This window comes from Centruroides sculpturatus, unplaced genomic scaffold (assembly GCF_000671375.1).
Source record: "Centruroides sculpturatus isolate CEXI.00-Female unplaced genomic scaffold, Cexi_2.0 scaffold693, whole genome shotgun sequence".
NCBI lineage: Eukaryota > Metazoa > Arthropoda > Arachnida > Scorpiones > Buthidae > Centruroides > Centruroides sculpturatus.
The window spans coordinates 388,114-397,014 of record NW_019384855.1 but is presented as its reverse complement, the minus strand read 5'-3'; the positions used below and the strand labels follow the sequence as shown (position 1 = coordinate 397,014).

The window sequence follows — 8,901 nt, the reverse complement described above, 5'->3', positions numbered from 1 at the left end:
CCTCTCCCCCCGCTGGGGAATTTCGAAAAATCCCTTCTTAGTGAGCGTTTGCATGACGTACACTAACTGTCTACCAAATTTCACCTCTTTAGGTTAAGCGGTCTGCTCTGAGCGATGATGAATCAGCGAGTGAATGAGTGAGTCATTCAGTCAGGACAAGCAATTTTATATATTTAGATTATTGTATTAAAATTCAAAGGTAAATTATGCTACTATACACAACAGTTAGTAAACGAAAACAAAATTATTAGGCCTATATTGTCTTGGTAAAAGCTGCCCGGTGGCAACTATTCTGTCATCCTTAAATATATTAAAGCGTATTCTGGTTATAAGCAACAAATAAGGGATGTCGAAATTTGAGATTTTATATCGCAATTTATTAACACTTAAATAAATAAATAAATTGTATCCCTCTTAACTTTCAGTTTTCGTTAACAGAGGGAACTCCTATACTACAAAGGTGCACCATCACCATGGTAACTGATGTGGGAGGTTGCTTTGACCCAGATTTTCCTTCATAAATTGCATATTAGTCTTTTAAACTTTTGTAGTTTTAAAAGTCGTTTAAAAGTCGATCTCTTTAAAAGTCAAAACCATCTGTTTATTGTCACCTGGTAAAAATAAAGACACTTTCCTTTGACTTTAAAGTAAGTTGTCCTTTATTTGCTAATCCAAAACTACTCCAGTATAATAAGTCTTATTAATAAACAAGGCCAGAGTAGTCAAGGATACCAATGGGAATTTACAATTCTTTATAATTTTTTTCCGAAGTAAAATGAACTAGATCGCAATTTTGCAATTTCTTTACTCCAAATTTCGAGTTTTAATTTAAATGCTTTATTACATTCTGACGGAAATGTGCCAGGCAGATTTTGACCTTAAATTATTATATGTAATTCTCAAGTTTAAATGCCACATAATATCCGTAATGAAGTTTAAATCCCGGAGTGTAGCCTGAGCTGTCCTATTTTGACAGATGTGAAACAAATGTAGACGGAGTTGGGGCCTCTTGACACCACCTGCCCCATCTTTTGTTTATTTGAGGGTACCCCCGGTTGTGAGACCGGGTCATCCCCCTTCTACCTTCCAGGTCATCAAGTGTGGACAGATGTCTTCGTCTAGTTGTGAGCGAGCAAGCTATTTACTGGGTATTTACTCCAGGATTTTACCTACAACTTGGCACTATGCTTTTCGCATTCAAGTCCGCCTTCAGTAAGTCCTTTTTCTTTTTCGTGCCAACCAGTCACTTTTCTTTCTGCATCTGCTAATCGCCTGTTAGTGGTGCAGAAATTTATTTGGAAATTGGGTCACTCTTTTTAGTACACATTGATTTTTCTCTGCCTAGTTGGTACTAATTACACTCTCACCACGTCTTCTTTGGATGTGGCTAAGTTTAATAAACTCCACATGTCGGCATACACTGTACTAGATAAACTAAAGGGATACTTTGCCACTAACCATAGTGTCAGACTAGGTACAAATAAACATTCGAACTACATAAGCAGCGTTAAACACGTCATAAATATTTTTGACAATGGACTTAATGACGCTAAGTTTTTTAAGATGAACAGAAAATTTGAGTTGATCATCGCTGGGGAAAGTAACCAATCTCTGGTAAATACATAAGATGATGTTCTGGAGAAATTCTATCTTCAAGTTCATTCTTCGTTCTGTTTTCGTTTGTGAAAGCATTTAAATTTCATTGGTAATAAATTTTAGAGCTTTTTTATAGAAGAGCCAACATATAGTACGTCTATAAACATTCATCTCTGAGACATAAACTAAAACTTTATATCAAGAAATAAAATTTCTAGTCACGGCCTGAAAATGTACAGTACTTGCAATATACTAACGATTTATTCTGTATTTTTAAAATTATATTTTATTATCTTAATGACATCATCTTTATGCTCGGGGTGACAGGTACTTGTCTGAGAAGCAGAAGTCAAAACAAGAGCCTTTCTTTAAAGTTTAGAAAATGTCTCTACACTTTTTTAGAAATTAATGCAAGTAATCTGTTTTTACGTGTGAAACCCGAAACAAAGCACTCTACACCTTCGTGAGAAACAAAGAACAAAGCGAAATATAAACTTCTGTACGTCAACTTTGTCGTCTCTCAGCTCTCCCCCGTCTCTATCGAGCTCGAAACTATCAGGGAAAACAATCTGCATCACTGATCCTTCGTCCAAACGACTAGAATAGAACACAATCTGCACATTACATATTGATGTGAACTTTCTCTCTCTCCATTGATTCCAGGTTGAAATAGCTAATTTGTCGATAGATAAATTTTAATCTTCTTTTGTATGTAATCGTCACTTTCTTCTGGTCACTAAACTCACATTATTCTTTTCAATCACATTGGTTAACTCTATCGACGAATTTACGACTCTCCCCTCTCGAACGTGAATTGAGGTATAGTTATAATGGCGAGCGAGGACGCGAATTCAAATTATCCTAACTGATATTAAGAGAAAAATGACATAAGATTTTCCGTTCTTATGTCAATTACGAGTAAAACTCATCCAGTATCAAAGTGAGCGGGCCTGACCGTTTCGAAATCGCAAATACGTGGATCAAGTATTAAATTGTCACTGCAAAATCTCACTTTTGTTTGATACCACTGACATACACCACGTAATTCAGATGTTCTATTTAGTTATGAGTGATTTCATCAATCGAGTAGATTATTATCGTAAATAATCTAAAACTAGCTAAATTAAAAATAAATCAAATATGCAATGGAATAAATTAGCAATAATATATTGTATCATCGTCACGATGTCTGGCCTCAATTTTTAATATGAAATATATGCTCTTTGCCTCAAATTACTACTTTGATGTCTTGCCCCTGTACATCATTCTTTTCCTTTAGCAATAGAGTCGTGCCAGTCATCTAACAACTTTCCGGAAAAAAAATTTTGAATTGGAATAACGTGACTAATGGTTTGTATCAAAAATAAATCGGTGGATCTCCTGTCCGTAAAGTTTTCATATGTATTCTCGATATCATCTCTCTAACTCAGTGTTTTTCAACCGGGGTGCCGCGGCACCTTAGGGTGCCATGATGTCACGATTAGGGTGTCGCAAAGTTTAGGGCCTTTAGTCATTTTCTTGAAAATTTACTTAAGTGTAGTTCAAGATAACTCATTATCAGTTCTATTTTGCTACGAGCTATGTAGTAAGCAAAAAAACGATGACTAATCGCATGTTAATGTAATGTTCAACGCTACATGTACGCACGACTTGTCACGAGTTCGCCCAAACCACATTACTTGGTCTTCACATTCCCAGTCCCAGTACCAGGCCAACCAGCAGAGAAGAACGACATGGACACTTGTGTCTTGTATATACAGTACTTTAAAAAGTGTTGCATTGCACTTTGACAAAATTCAATAAACTTAAATTTTGAACACTGTTTCTTTTGCATTAACATGCTACTTCAAATTGTCAATTTTTAAAATTTTTGTTCCCGGGGAGGGAATCCCTCCCCAGACCCCAACCCAGCGTTACGCGTAATATTCGTTTTCTCAAAACGTTTATCTGGCCCATTAGTCCCCTTATTCAGATGCTGGTCAAGATTGTCACGATTTTTTATTTTTCAATCATTTTTCAACTCAATGAAAAAGGTTGAAAAACACTGCTCTAACTTATAGAATTCTGTCGAATTCTATAAGTTTATTAAATTGCAGCTGAATAAATGAAATTAAATAAAAGATTTAAGCAATTAATTATTCTTAATTTCTGCGTCAGTCTGCAATTAGAAAAAAGCACATATTGTAATTTATAGGCTTTATTCATAAGCGGCTTACCTGTCAAACAATAGTAGAAAAACATTTGTAAATCGCAAATAACAAATGGTTTCAAAGTTAGCTAAAAGATGATTTTTCCTAAATATTTTATATTTTAAAGTTTTAATAATTAATTTAATTAACCATTCAACTCCTCGAAATTAGAAAGTAATGCGCGTCATTTCTTAATTAACATTTGAAAAACTTCTGAACAAAAATTATTTTAGTTTTAAAGTTCCTTTTATTCAAAATTAACATAATGTGAAAGATATTAATTGATTTAGAATAGCTTAAGTTACAAATCAGCATAGAAGTGCCCGTTGAAAAATATGGCTTTAGTTAAAGTTTACTAACAGATAAATATAAACAAATAACAATTAAGTAGAAGATCCTACTCATTTAAAGTAAATTATGCTAATTAACCGTTAAAGAATTAAAAATATTTATTATAGCTAACGAGGTCAAAATCTGCCTTTGTTATTTGCTATTTAAACCTTTTTCCTGTCAAATATGCCTTATCGGCTTTTATCACAGCGAAATTTTAAAGTTATTCGTAATATTTTTAATTTTACTTTTATAAAACACTAAAAATTAAACTGTTTATTTCTACCATTATACAAATAATGTTGTTGAAAACAATCGTATACGTTTGCAAAATCTCCGTGATATTTTAACACAGACCAAATATATCCTAAACGTCACAATCGATACGCCCCTAATTAAGCAGGAGGTGCAGCTCAGGATGGCGAGAAGGTGTGAACTGCGTACGTGGGTGATGGCATCAGAGACACAGGCACGAACTTCGTTTCCATGTAACACCCGTTTATTAATATACAAAAGACAGGCATTTTCTTTTCGCCAGTAAGACGATTTCAATGTTCGGACGGGATGCGATGTTCGCAATAAGAAAGTTACTCAAATTGGTCGCTCTTTCTGGGAAAATCGGTGTGCTAAACGACTGTTTACTGATAGACAATGCGAAGAACACAGTCCATTTTTTCTCGTTACTAGAATAAAAGTTTCGCTGTCTTAGCCGGAGAGCTCTTAGGTTTAAGAAAGCTCTCTCTGACCGGTAGAATCACTTCGTCGACTCGGTGAGAATCCTTTGGTTTCCGGGAAAATCCCTTTCGGTCGGCTAGGTGCGAAAATATCTACTGTTCTAATAGTGAGAACAATTGCCTCTGTCCTTGAATTCGGGCTTCTTAAAAGTTTCGCATCCTCGATTGAACGTTCCGGTTGGTCGCGATCTCCATGTTTCACTTTTCCGATGGTCCGTGGTGTGTTACCAGGGACAGTGGATACAAAATTCGGAGATCGGACGCTAGCCAAAGATGTTTATCGAATCCGCCCATAATTGAGAGAAAGCGTTTTCACTCCGATTGTAAATATAACCAGCCGCACTCGCTTGACATTTGATTTTGTTATACATTTTTGCTTTCCTTTTTCGCCATCCTTGGAGAAAACGGTCGAATTTCCGATCTGCTGTCTCGCGATATTTTAATTACTTACAGCATTTTATTCGAAGCAACTTTTTCTTTTAGAACAGATTTCTGTCGAAGTTTCGGACTGTCGTCGAGACCTTCAGAGCTTTCGGGCGTTAAAAACGCTGCCCTGTAAAGCAGCATTTTTTTAATCCGTGTCAGGAGTTATAATTATATTTATTTCCCTTTCTTTCCTTTTTGAATAACTGTCGTATGCATTTTAAATATTAATTTGTCGATTTTTCTGCTTTTGTTTATTTCTTATAAACGTTACCGTGCAGTACCATTTCCTATGTTAATTACTTCATATACTAAACCATTTCATCTGTACAGTAGCAGATTTCATATAATTTTAAATGCCTGGTTAAGCTAAATCAGAATTATTCCTATAAATTATAGGAATATTTTAAATATTTTTATAATTATTTATAAATATTTATAAATATTTGAATAATAAAACGTGTGCTAATATTTATTGAAAATTCTCCTTAATCGTTTTTGAAATTGCATTTGTTATTTGCTTTTTTTAGCTGTGAAATGCCAGCTGCTATTGCTGACGTGTAGCTTATTGTAAAGGCAGATTAAAGTAAAAAATAAAAAAATAATAATTTTATTCAATTACAGAACCAAGTAGGTTTACTCAAAACTTATATTTCGCTTATTAAAGTCAGTTTTTCTTTATAAACATTTCAAATTTTTAGGTTTTTTTTATGAAAAGTCCTTTTTATATAAGCTGGAACGACAGAAGATAAAACGAACGTTTTTTTTTAACCTTAGAATCCTCTTTAATTATTCTATTATCAAAGATTGTTCAAATTTAAAAGAATCCAATTAATGCAAACTTAAGCTTTGTTACGTGTATTTTAATTTTACTAGACAGACATCAAAATGTACTGTACATTAAAATATTCTTCAATTTTAGTTTCTAAATAATTACAATTATTAGTTGTTTTCAATCATGACCTAAATCGCATATTAAATTTTAAAAAGCAATACAGGCAAATAAGCTGATTTTACTATCAAAATATTGTATTATAATTCGGTATTTTCACGCCTAAGTTCCAAATTTAAATAAGGATCAAGCCATTTCGTCTGAATGTCGATTTATGCAGGCGCGACTCTGTTTGGCGATTTCTTGCCCGGGTCGATCTCATTTGTTGTAAGTTATCGACGGATAGATTATAATAGCGATATAGAAAATTGTTTTGCAGAATTATTGGGCCGCAATTTGAAAAGACTGTAAACTTATAAATTGTCTCTGACTGTGAAATTCCTTAATTGCCTTGGTTTTCATGAAACCCAAGACAAGACATGGAAGGAGTCGATACGTAGGCCCCGATTAACTATACAGGAACGTCCCATACAAATCGAAATTGACGTTATTTCAATACAAACATTTCCCCCTGTAAGAAAATAGATAGGAGACGGCACATGTATATCTACAGGAAAAGTATGATGTACAGAAACCAGCCACTAGTAATGTGGGGTTCAGACCGTGTATTTTAAATGAAATAAATTAAAAATACGATTAGAATTTTCAACCCGGCAATATGACCGGGCGGCAATAAATAATTGCTGGTTTATGTATAGTTTCTTTGGAAATTTTAAAACGACTGCTTATTTAAGGGTAAAGTAAAAGTGCTTATTTAAGGGTAAATTATAATTATTTCAAATGTCGTCGAAATTTAAATAAGAAATTTATAATTTTATTTTTTAGCTTTAAAAATGTTTTGGAGAAAAATGTATGTGGAATTAACTGGAACAGATGCAAATATTGCGCTGTACATCTATGTGACGTCAAATTTTACTTATACATGTTGAAACATATAAATTGGAGTCATACAAGATAACCCGTCAGTTGTAATTAAAGTTGCAAATTACGCATTCTCCTCTGCTTTCGAATTGCAAGTAGAATCATTATGAAGTTTTATTTATTTTCTATTAGCGATTAGCGAAATTTGTTCTTCTGAATGTTTTTCTGGCAATGAATTTATTGTAAAATTTCCTTCAACATTAATATTTTTGTTTTAATCGTAATTTATTTTCAAGGTTCAATTCGAAGTCAACCCGGAAATTGTGCGTTGGGTTCGACTGATGAAGATATTTCAGTTTCTACATTAATTGAAAAGTTTGAAGCAATTCCTTCCGTAAGTAAAAACTCTTCATTAACGCAAATAATTAATTGTATATTCTGTTTCAGTTCGCATTACTGTTAGTTGTTATACACCCTTGGACTCGGTTTATACTTCGTATTTCTTGAGCTAGAACATTTACGTACTAAATATCGAATAAATAGTCATTTCTTGTGCCCGGACGACCGAGTCATATTTCTTACAATAATGTAATTGAAGTGTCTCTGTAATAACGACAATTTAGTCTGTAGGATTTTTCATTAAATTCTTAATTCTGTTGTAATTTTAAAATATTTATTATTATTTTTGTAATGAAAGATTCTAATAAATGTTTTTGGGGAATTTTTGAATGTAATTTTGTCGTGATCGAGATGGGACATGAAAGAAAGTAACTTCTCTCGTACGAAATTAATTAGAACAATCATTATTTGCCATTAATTTAGAAAATGCGTTAGTAATTAAGAAATTTACGTTTCGTTTTTAATTGTACTTTACGCGTTGTAAGGTGAATCAAATAGATTTTTCTATAGGCTTTTTTTAACAGTCGATACGTCATTATTATTCATTAAGTAATTGTAATTTTTAATTAATGTCCTTACAATAACAATTGCCTCTATTCTTTTGTAAATTTTTATTGTAAGATACGTTTAATGTTGACAATTCTCTCCATTAACTAGAAATTCTACGCACAAATGTTGAAAAGTAGTCACAGATTCTCTTTTCAAATTTAAATCTTTCTTGATATTTTCAGAATATAAACACCGGGTTACTGATGTGTCTGAATTCGAGTAAGGTCCCTTCACTCGGCTGTGAAAATGAAATAAACGACGGAAGTAAAATGATATGGTGCCTGTTAAAGGAATTTTGTTACATGGAAAAGAAGCCTGATGTAATCAATATGGTAGAATGTCTTTCCACATTCTTTGGAGTCAATGTATACGATTTACCGAAAGAGGTTTTCGATGCTTATGTAAACAAAACATACGTGTCTGTTGATAGTATTTACAACAATATCCATACTGGAGTGATTAATTGTGAATTGATCTATGGCGGTCAATCATTAAATAGTCGATCTCCTCTGGGTAATCTAAATCAGTTTACGCTTGAACAGATAAGAGAATTTATAACTTGGTACATTGAGTATTATATCTCTTTATATAATCAAATTCCACTTGATTAAAACGTACCTTTTTACGTTAATATATCAAACTATTCTTGATGTAGCCTACATTTATTGAAATGTAATAAAATATATATTCAACTGCATACAAATATGGATTTCTGGCTGATTTCATTCTCTTTGACAATTATCTTAACCGGCTGAAAAATATTTTTGTGTCGCGTTCAACACTGCAATATTCACACGCGATGTCGCAATATATGACGTACAGTTGACCTCTCTATAACACTGTTGATAAATTCGTTTTATATGAATTCCATGTTGTACGAGTGACTTAGATTTTACAAATATATGAGCCGTTCACTGTAAAATCTAAC

The 8,901-nt window shown here is 33.1% G+C and overlaps 1 long non-coding RNA gene across 1 annotated transcript; it reads left to right on the top strand.

The window, feature by feature from the left end:
- The first annotated feature begins 7,321 nt into the window (after nt 1-7,321).
- On the top strand, nt 7,322-8,672 carry LOC111630566. Its single transcript, XR_002757545.1, has 2 exons — nt 7,322-7,419; nt 8,156-8,672. It is a non-coding gene; the product is annotated as an uncharacterized LOC111630566 (long non-coding RNA).
- Nucleotides 8,673-8,901: the final 229 nt, after the last annotated feature.